Genomic DNA, 6733 nt, shown 5'->3' with positions numbered 1-6733 from the left:
GGGAAAGAGAATCAGTTTGGCGGAGGTGAGGAGGGAGGGCGTTCCAGGACCGCGGGAGGACGTGACCCAGGGGTCGACGGCGGGATAGGCGAGACCGAGGGACGGCGAGGAGGTGGGCGGCAGAGGAGCGGAGCGTGCGGGGTGGGCGGTAGAAAGAGAGAAGGGAGGAGAGGTAGGAAGGGGCAAGGTGATGGAGAGCCTTGAAGCCTAGAGTGAGGAGTTTTTGTTTGGAGCGGAGGTCGATAGGCAACCACTGGAGTTGTTTAAGAAGGGGAGTGACATGCCCAGATCGTTTCTGCAGGAAGATGAGCCGGGCAGCGGAGTGAAGAATAGACCGGAGCGGGGTGAGAGAGGAGGAAGGGAGGTCAGAGAGAAGGCTGACACAGTAGTCTAGCCGGGATATAACGAGAGCCCATAATAGTAAGGTAGCCGTTTGGGTGGAGAGGAAAGGGCGGATCTTGGCGATATTGTAGAGGTGAAACCGGCAGGTCTTGGTAACGGATAGGATGTGTGGGGTGAACGAGAGGGACGAGTCAAGGATGACACCGAGATTGCGGGCCTGCGGGACGGGAAGGATGGTCGTGCCATCCACGGTGATGGAGAAGTCTGGGAGCGGACCGGGCTTGGGAGGGAAGATGAGGAGCTCAGTCTTGCTCATGTTGAGTTTTAGGTGGCGGGCAGACATCCAGGTGGAGACGTCCCGGAGGCAGGAGGAGATGCGAGCCTGAAGGGAGGGGGAGAGGACAGGGGCGGAGATGTAGATCTGCGTGTCATCTGCGTAGAGATGGTAGTCAAAGCCGTGAGAGCGAATGAGTTCACCGAGGGAGTGAGTGTAAATGGAGAACAGAAGAGGGCCGAGAACTGACCCTTGAGGAACTCCAACAGTTAAAGGATGGGAGGGGGAGGAGGCTCCAGCGTAGGAGACCGAGAATGATCGGCCAGAGAGGTAAGAGGAGAACCAGGAGAGGACAGAGTCCGTGAAGCCAAGGTGAGATAAGGTACGGAGGAGGAGGGGATGGTCGACAGTGTCAAAGGCAGCAGAGAGGTCAAGGAGGATCAGAATGGAGTAGGAGCCATTGGATTTGGCAAGAAGGAGGTCATGGGTGACCTTAGAGAGAGCAGTCTCGGTAGAGTGGAGGGGACGGAAGCCAGATTGGAGGGGGTCTAGGAGAGAATGGGAGTTAAGGAATTCTAGGCATCGATTGTAGACGACTCGTTCTAAGATTTTGGAAAGGAAGGGTAGTAGGGAGATAGGACGATAACTGGAGGGGGAAGTGGGGTCAAGAGCGGGTTTTTTTAGGATGGGGGAGACGTGGGCGTGTTTGAAGGCAGAGGGGAAGGAGCCCTTGGAGATTGAGTGGTTAAAAATAGAAGTTAAGGAAGGGAGGAGGGCAGGGGCGATGGTTTTAAGAAGGTGAGAGGGAATGGGGTCCGAGGCGCAGGTGGAGGGGGTGGCACTTGCGAGGAGGGAGGAGATCTCCTCTGAGGATACTGCAGGGAAGGATGGGAAAGTAGGGGAGGGGGTTGTTGGGGGGGAGGGGAGAGGCGGTTGTCGGCTGTGTGACTGTGGGCAAGTCACTTCACTTCTCTGTGCCTCAGTTCCCTCATCTGTAAAATGGGGATTAAGACTGTGAGCCCCACGTGGGACAACCTGATTCCCCTATGTCTACCCCAGCGCTTAGAACAGTGCTCGGCACATAGTAAGCGCTTAACAAATACCAACATTATTATTATATCAAAAGACAGTAATAGGTGGTTCTTTGTTCCCACAAATCTTTGGGCTCCTCCATTTCACCTCTGTAGATGAACAAATGTCATTAGTCATGACAGACAATAATTTTAGTGCTTACATTAAACAACCTTTGTCTCCAATTAATTTTATCAGTAAGTCACAGCATAAACAAAACAGAGTTCCCTACCAATGGAATCTACGGGCTTCAAAGAACTAGTTTCCTACCAGCCCCAAGTCCAGTTTGGATCCAGGTGACCTTGAGCTGCCTTTCTCATTCTAACAGGCTAATAACCCAAATTTTGGTCAGAGCACAGTCTGAATATTGACTTTTCTTCATTTCTGGAGACCTAGGTGATTGCTAATCTTTTCATTTGTTGCAGAAATTTTAAATGTTACAACATGGATAAGCACCAGAACAAACTTATAGTTTTCTGATCTACTCCTTAATCTATGGAAAATGATCTGCAAAAGTGTTTCCTTTCTTTCAGTCTGAAATACAGACAACCAATGTTTACAGGTTTCGAAAAACTGAAAGAATTAAGTATACTTGGCTAGTGTAGTCCTAATGAAACATTTTATATACTTATAAAACATTGATCTTGATACATATTATAGCCAAATGTACACCTCCTCTTCTAAGATAAAATATTTTTTGCCAGCAAAATTTCAAAATAGAAATGATCTTAGTAGAAGTGGAGAACATGTTTACACACAGTTATTTAGGAATCTTAAGAAAGCCCAAATGTTTCACTAGACCTGGTGTTCAGTCACACCTGAATGGAATTTTCCATACCATTCTGCAGTCCTACTTTTCTACGTAGACTTTTCTGCCAATCCTGGAGTCAGTGATTATAATAATCTTGGTACTTGTTAAGTGCTTACTCTGTATCAAGCACTGTTTTAAGCACTGGGGTAAATACAAGTTAATCAGATAGGACATAGTCCCTGTCCCACAGGGAGCTCACACTCTTAAACTCCATTTTACAGATGAAGTAAATGAGGCCCAGAGAAGTTAAGTGACTTGCCCAAGGTCACACAGCAAATTTGTGGTAGACTCAGGATTAGATCCCAGGTCCTCCTGACTCCCAGACCCGTGCTCGACCCACTAAGTCACACCTGCCATCTTTGAGAGTATTGCAGAAGTAATACCTTTTTCAAACCAGAACCCAGTTGTGGCGACTGGTCTGTTCCAAAGAACTCTAATGGCCTCCCAGGAGCCCAAGGGCAGTTCCTGATCAAGGCTCCTCACTTTTAGCTGCTGTCATTCTTGGGGCCCATTCTCTAAGTGGCCCAGATTGTCCATTATCATTTCCCCCCTTTGGAGGGTTGACTCAAATCAGTAGAAAGCCCTGTCATTCTGTCATTTTAAATGTGTAAGTGATACTTTAATGAATCCCATCCACGAAATTTTCAGCTGCTCCACAGGAGGCTTGGATTAGATTCCCAGCCAATAAATCTTCCGATTAACCACACCATTTCTCCTATTCCAAGGAAAAAAATTGATAGGCACCACATTGACCAGGAAATCACACCCAGGTCTCAGCTCAAGTGGATGATTGAAGGAGAAGTCACATTTTGCAGCAGAAGTAGTGTGGCCTAGTGGAAGGAGCACCAGCCTGGGAGTCAGAGAACCTGAAATTGAATCCCATCTCTGTCACTTGCCTACTGTGTGACCTTGGTCAAGTCACTTCACTTCTTTATGCTTCAGTTCCCTCATCTGCAAAACAGAGATTCAATACCTGTTCTCCTTCCCACTTAGATTTTGAGCCCCATGTGGGACCTGATGATCTTGTATCTACCCCAGCACTTAGCATCGTGCTTGGCACATAGTAAGCACTTAACAAATACTACAATTATTATTACCAAGATGAACAGTTAGGGGGAGGATCTGGGTTATTTGAGAAGAGCTAGGAATGATTGTGACTAAGCATAAAGACACTAAGGCAGTAGCCTCTCTTCCCATTCCCTGCCTTGGAAGGTGTTCAGTTTGTGCCAAGCATTTATTCATTCAGTCATATTTATTGAGCACTTACTGTGAGCAGAACACTGTACTAAGCACATGGAATGTGCAATTTGGCAACAGATAGATATAATTCCTGCTCAACAACCAGCTCACAGTCTAAAAATCATGTCTTGTGACAAAAGGCTGTCACACTAAATTTTCACTCTTCAGGCAGTTTGCCTCCTTTCTCAGCCGAAGTTCAGGAACTTGAGTTTGAAGCTTTTCAGCGTGGAAGGGCCAATTTTCAGAAACCACTGTGAAAAGGGCAGGAGCTAAATCGTGAAGCACGAGTCTCATTTAAAACTGGACCCAGAAATAATGTCCTGCCCCTCGGGAGATGGGAGAGATAAGAGGAGCAGTCAGTCCTATTTCTAATTCCAATGAGCCTGGGACCCTTGGGGACGCTATTAACCTCTGCACAGTTCTCATTGTTAGGAAGGAGGAGAGAAAGACACAGGATTAGAAATCCCGGTCTTCGTGCAGGCGGAGGCTGCCCGTTTTTAATTGCTTCTGTGAGTACTCTGGGAATAGTGAGACCAGCAGTGGAACTTTAAGGCTGCTTGGCCAGGAGGCCCCCTCCCAGATGCAAGTTTAGGCGTAGAGATGGGTGAAGTTGGAATTTTGTTAAGAAAGTCTGCTTTGGTCCCGTCGACATTAATGCGGATTTATGGGGTCCCCACAGGGTGTGTTGAAAAGGTCAAAAGTGCAGCGGAAATGACTGTGACCTTAGGGTTTCCTTTTGAGGGTCACAGTTGCTCTCCTAATCATTGATTAACAGTGTTTTACTGAAAATTTCTGTGGGGACCCCCCTAAATTTTTCCCGGGTTTCCCAGGCCCTGAATAAATACTATTTCTTCTACTATATGACAACTCTAAAGTTACCCTGCCATGGATTGTTCTGGCCTTTGCATGGACTCCTTCTGGCAGTGAACAGTCTCCTTCACCCATGCAAATCCCCGTGAGAGCCCAGATCCCACCTCCACATCAACCAGAGGCCAGGAGCTGAAGGGACACGACACTTACCTTTGGAAGCTTTTGGACACTGGAGAGGCTGGGGTGGTTGGAAACCAAAAAAGTGACTAGAGTAGGGGAACACCGTCGGTACTCCCGCCTCCAGTGATTTTTCTACCTATCTTTCTATTCCCCAGCTTTTGAAGCTTTTTTTTTCAGTGCTCCAATTTCCATACTCTACCGTAATTACTCTTTTCTAAGGATCTGTTCTCCATCAAGGTTGTTGTGAGCCCCTTTTCTGAATTTGCTTATTTTGTATTGGCCCTAGTGCTTGGCATAAAGCAGGGGCTCAATATTTATCATAACTACAAGTACTAGGTTTACTACATAACAACAAGTTGCATTCCCTAAGCATTCAAATGACTTTTGGCCAGCCCCTTTCTTTCAGCAGGTGCACACTGAAGTCTGTGGTTGCATTTAAAAGAAGCCCTCCCCATATTTATTGTTATAGACTGTAAATCCCTTTTAGGCAGGGGTGGTGACTGTAGACTCTATTGTATTGTGCTCTCACTGAATAAGTGATTAGTACAATACTCTACACACAGTAGATTCTCAGTAAATACTATTGATTGAATGCCCAACTTCGAATCTACCTCCTTTTCTACCGACACACACCCTCTCCTCTGTCAGGCTAAAACCATCTCTTTCTATACATTTTTCCTTCAAAATCTTTCCCCTCCCTCCCCCGCCCAGAAAAAATCAACATTACTGCAGGCACTGAGAAAGGAAAGAGCCAAAGAAAAAGGAGCCACCCAGAGAGAGCCCGCCCCAAACCATTGGTTCCAGTTTGAAACCTTCCCAGAGTGAAAGTGGTTAATTGTGCTTTTCAGTGACTGTTCCGCTGGACCAGCAGGAAAGTGTTTAGGAGGCTAAACACTGATGACACACACCTGAATAAAACCAAGAGCCCTGTTCAGGGGCCAGGAATTAATTTAGCCAGTAGTGTCATACCACCTAACCAAGGCGTGGTGGGCATCATGAAGCCTTTTTCTCTCCTCCTGGATTGCCAGGGTGTGAGCAAGGCAGGGGAGGAGAAAGGAGGAAGCATATGAGACAGAGAAGTCCTTCTGTTTGTGCCCCAGTAGCTTCCGCCTGTGGTGGATGCATTCAGGAGCCCCTGCTCTATGCACTCTGAGGGCTGCGATTAGTGGGGATCGTTGACTGTGCCCACTATAGGCTTGGAGCCAGAAAGCAGCCACTCCAGGTAGAAGCGAGACTCCTTGTGCAAATCAAATGATGGTCCTGGTAGTGTCAATCAGTGGCCATTTCAGCCCAGAGTCCACATTTTGCACTCCCTTGGGGTGATCTTTCTAGAGAAGAGTGTCCAAAACAGTGCTGTGCACCTTATGGGAGCTCAGGAAATATTTGCTGACTGACAGAGCCATTCAGCTCTACAAATGGGCTTCTTTCGAATCATCGCTGTGGCAAACTTCCAAAGCTGAACAGGTGGAGAAGCTAGAATTTGTGTCCTTGCCTGCCTTGACAGCTATTTGGCGCAGACTCAGCTGGGCCCTCCTCTTCTCCTAGGCAGTGGGCTGTGGCAAGGTAATTAATGCTGGAGGGGCTTGGCAAGACTCCAAAAATGTGAGCCCATGGTGGGGATTCCTCAAATGTAGAGATATTTTGGCCAGTCACAGCCTATCCATCATAGTGTCTGTCTGTGACAACTCTATGGGCATTTCTGGAATGGGTTGGACCTTTTGAGCAGGCTGAAGGGACTCTCTGGGAAAGAGCTTTAATGAGGTGAAAATTGCACCCAAGTTGGTAGTGATCAGGAAAGGATTTTGTGTCCAGAGCTGTGCCCAGAGAGGCCCCATCTACCCAGGAACAGCCCCATAAGAGATGATCTGTAGATTAATCACCCATCCTCTCTGGGGAATAAAGACAAAAAAAACACACTGATGTCCGACTTAAGCTGCACTTTGTTAAGCTGAGGAATAAAGATATACTGCCTCCTGATTTTCCACTAATTCAACAATCTTCATCTT

The sequence above is a fragment of the Ornithorhynchus anatinus genome, chromosome 9 (genome assembly GCF_004115215.2).
Source record: "Ornithorhynchus anatinus isolate Pmale09 chromosome 9, mOrnAna1.pri.v4, whole genome shotgun sequence".
NCBI lineage: Eukaryota > Metazoa > Chordata > Mammalia > Monotremata > Ornithorhynchidae > Ornithorhynchus > Ornithorhynchus anatinus.
Note: the sequence above shows the minus strand (reverse complement) of the source record.